The following is a 4,624-nucleotide window of genomic DNA, read 5'->3' as shown; positions in this document are numbered from 1 at the left end:
ACACAAGCCAAGTTAGTATGAGGGAATGGAACACATTCCACCCTTGCAGGCACCACGATAAGCAATAAGTACCCTGGATCAGGTACAGCACCATCAAATGCAGAGGTAACGCTAATTACAGTGCCTCAACAACATGCATTAGGACTGTCCAAACTCATGTCTCATAGAATTCTTTCAGCCTGAGAATAAACTTCCATCCCATTAGTCTGGGCTGTATTCAAATCCAACCCAAAAGTAAAACGTTAGTGCATCACTCAATTTCCCCCTTTGTTTGAGGGGAGGGGAGGGGAGGGGGGAGCGGTGGGGTGGGGGTCGGTTAGCTCAGTTGGCTAGACAGCTAGTCTATGATGCAGAAAGATGTCAACAGGGTGGGTTCAATCCCAGTACCAGCTTTGGTAGTTCATAGAGGCCTGCCTCCTCGCCTTGTCCCACACTTGAGGAGTGGTGACCCTCAAACTATACATCACCAACTGTCTCTCTAATGGGAAGAGATGCCTATGGTCCTTTGGGACAATGGCTGGAGCACATCATTACAGAGTGAGAGATTTTCCTTCCCGGTCTCTCTGTCCATCTGTGAACTGCAGCATGGAGGTGGACACAAGTAGCCCACAGTGACTTTTTGAGTGGTTTCCCCATCACCCCTGTGGGAAAAAAACCTGAACAAAAAGCCTGTGCTCAGCCGCCCTCACAACGGTACAGCCATAATGAGTAATACACTGAGGGAAATTGTGTCTTTCAGCAGTACTATAAAATGGCCAATATCAAATCAGCTATCTGTCATGCATGGCACCTCCCGATTTTCAGGGAGACATTGATAACGGGTGGCTGTTCCAATATTGTCCATTTTGCACTATCATCCAAAGTCAACATTATCCCCCATTGAGTGAGGAATGTGAATGAACTATCATTAATATACCATGGTACCACCCTGTAACACTATTATTTTATTTATAAAGCAATAGCCCATTGTAACTCAAAAGGAGTCTGAGTCATAGTCTCAGAATAAGGGTCAGTCATTTAGGACTGAGATGAGGATCCTGCCCCTCCCCCCCACCCCAATCACCCCGACACTGCCTCTTGGTGGCAGAGCCTTCATTTCAATATTTAAATAAATTTAAATACATGCAAAGCACCTACCTGGTCCCGACAGCTGTCCCACGCTGATATTCCGCCCGGTCCGGCGCCTTTGGATCTCCATTCAGAGATCAGAGGCGTGACACTGGTGGGGAGTGGAGAGGAGTAAAATTTTCAGGGTGGGGGGGGGCAGGGTTTGAAGGGCAAAGGTAATGAAGCTCAGGAGTGAAATTTCGGGTAGGGAAGAAAATGGTTTTTTTTGGTGTGATAGGCCCAAAAATAAAGTATGTGGTCATTGTGGGGGGCGGGAGAGGGGCGGGAGAGGGGCATCCAGCTTTTATTTAATGTTTTTATTTCACTGTGAAATGAATTTGTCTTTAAAAATTAAAATTCAACTGAAGGGCTTGAAGCCCTTTAAAAATGGTGCCGGTGCCTGCACGGTGGTGCCTGACACCATTGCCAGCGACAGAGCACCTGCCTCCTCTACGTCATTGAGGGCAAACATTCTTCCCACTCTATGTTAATGAGCTGCTGCGCAAAATATCACGGCAGCTCCACAACGCACGTCTCGTGCGTGTGCTGCGCATTCAGCCCCAGGTCTTTGTGCTCCTCAATTTATACCTGTTCAGTGCATCCTATGTTTCAACTGGCATAAGCAATACCTGTCAATTTGTTGTGCACTGCTGTGTCAAGTCACAGATGCCATCTTCAAAAAGCACAATCAATTTATCACTTTCTGATGAATGCTACGAAACAATAAGAAAGAATTCTGGGCTTCACCAAATGTGTCAGCTTCCCACCAGCCCATGGCATCATTGATTGCACACACATTGCCCTGTGTGCTCTATGAAGACCCTGGACAGTTCATACAGGAAGGGTTTTCGCTCCTTGAATGTGTATTTGGTGTATGACTACAGGCAGAACATCATGCAAGACTGTGGCTGGCTTTCTGGCTGTAGCCATGATGCATTTGTTCTGCACCAATCCCCAGTCCCTTTTCCCTGCCTTTCCATGCAGCTATAACTCCACTGCTCTTGGTGAGAAAAGACGATAGATGTGATGTTGAATGTTGGAAGCCACTATCCACACTTTCCTTCATACTTTGAAAGCCAGAGGAGATGCTGGAACTTTGAGTCAATATTGTATTCTCAGCTTCTGATTTTTTATTCCTTCAAAGGATGTGGGCATTGCTGGCAAGGCCAGCATTTGTTGCCCATTTCGAATTGCCCTTGAGAAGGTGGGAGTGAGCTGCCTTCTTGAACTGCTGCAGTACATCTGGTACTCTTACACCTGCAGTGCTGTTAGGGAGGGAGTTCCTGGATTTTAATCCAGCAACAGTGAAGAATGGCAATATATTTCCAAATCAGGATGATGTGTGACTTGGAGGGAAACTTGCAGATGGTGGTGTTCCCACATGTCTGCTGCCCTTGGAAGGTGCTGTTGAAGGAGCCTTGGTGAGTTGCTGCAGTGCATCTTGTATATGGTACACACTGCTGCCACTGTGTGTCAGTAGTGGAGGAGTGAATGTTTAAGGTGATTGATGGGGTGCCCATCAAGTGGGTTGCTTTGTCCTGGATGGTGTCGAGCTTCCTGAGTGTTGTTGGAGCCTCACGCATCCAGGCAAGTGGAGAGTTTTTCATCACACTCCTGACTTGTGCCTTGTAGATGGTGGACAGGCTTTGGGGAGTCAGGAGTTGGGTTACTCGCCACAGAATTCCCAGCCTCTGACCTGCTCTTGTAGCCACACCATTTATGTGGCTCCTCCAGTTCAGTTTTTGGTCAATAGGTAGCCCCCAGGATGTTGATAATGGGGGATTCAGCGATGGTAATGCCATTGAATGTCAAGGGGAGATGGTTAGATTCTCTCTTGTGGGAGATGGTCCTTGCCTGGGACTTGTGTGGCATGAATTTTACTTGTGACTTATCAGCCTATTGTAGTGAGAGCTGTCACCAGAGGCTCCTTCATTGAGGGTTGCACTACAACGTGCAGAGGCCTGACTACATGTCACATGGCTGACAGCGGTCTTTCCATCCCAAGTTGATGTACCTCACATAAGTCCCAGAACCAACAAGGAAAGGCCATATTAGATTTAATAATGAGCGATAAGCCAAATTTAATTAACAACCTAACAGTGCATGAACACTTACCTAATAGTGAGATAATACAATTGATCTCAATGTTCTATTTGAAAGGGAGAAACACAAAGCAGCTATAAAGATTCTAGATTTAGGTAAGGACAACTCTTTAATGAGATGAGACAAGAAACTGTTCACAGTAAACTGGGCAAATGTTAATGGTAAAATGACAGAAGATCAGTGGGAAGCATTCAAAAAAAATTAACTTGATACAGAATCTACAGAATTAGTTATAGCTTTTTTTTTGGCAAGAGATCTACTTGCCAAAAAAGGCATGGATCACTATAGAGGTAAAAGAAAACATAAAACTAAAAGAAAAAGCATATGAGAATGTAAACAAAAGCACAGATCCTGGTGAACGAGAGAATAAAGAATAGCAAAGGTTGACAAAACAGATAGTAAGTGCTACAAAAAGGAGTATGAGAAGAAACTTGCAAGGGAGATCAAAATCAACACAAAAAAAAGCTTTTTACAAATATATTAGGGAAAGAGGGTGGTTAAGAGCAATGTGAGCTGCTTAAAAACTGACAATGGTGATATTATAAATGCAAATAATAAAATTATAATTCAATAATTACTTTGCGTCAGTATTTACAGTATAGGAAGAGATCCCAAGGAAACTAATATTGAATCAGGGGTGGAACTCATCAAAATTAATGTAAGCAAATTAACAGTAATGAAGAAAATAATGGCACTAAAGAGTGACAAATCCCCAGGACCAGATGGTTTCCAATCCAGGGTGTTAAAGGAAGTAGATGAGAACATTTAGCCCAGGACAGAGATGTGGGTATGAGAGCAGTGGGATATGTTGAAATGGCAAGCAACCAGAAGCTCGGGGTCATGCTTTTGGACTGAGTGGAGGTGTTCCGTAAACGGTCACCCAATCTGTGTTTGGTCTCCCCAATGTAGAGGAGATCACATTGTGAGCAGCAAACACAGTATACTAAATTGAAAGAAGTACAAGTAAATCGCTGCTTCACCTGAAAGAAGTGTTTGGAGCCTTGGATAGTGAGGAGAGAGGAGGTAAAAGTGCAGGTATTACACCTCCTGTGATTGCATGGGAAGTTGCTATGGGAAAGGGACGAGGTACTGGGGGTAATGGAGTGGAGCAGGGTGTCACGGAGGGAATGATCCCTTCGGAATGCTGGCAGGGGAGGAAAAGATGTGTTTGATAGTGGCATCGCACTGGACATGGCGGAGGATGATCCTTTGGATGTGGAGGCTGGTGGGGTGGAAAGTGAGGACAAGGGGAACATTGTCATGATTTTGGGAGGGAGGGGAAAGGGGTGAGGGTAGAAGTGCGGGAAATGGGCCGGACACGGTTGAGGGACCTGTCAAACACAGTGGGGGGTGAATCCTCGGTTGAGGAAAAAGGAAGACATATCAGAAGCGCTGTTGTGGAAGATCGCATCAT

This window comes from Heterodontus francisci, chromosome 1 (assembly GCF_036365525.1).
Source record: "Heterodontus francisci isolate sHetFra1 chromosome 1, sHetFra1.hap1, whole genome shotgun sequence".
NCBI classification, from domain to species: Eukaryota; Metazoa; Chordata; class Chondrichthyes; order Heterodontiformes; family Heterodontidae; genus Heterodontus; species Heterodontus francisci.
This window is presented reverse-complemented; position numbering follows the sequence as displayed.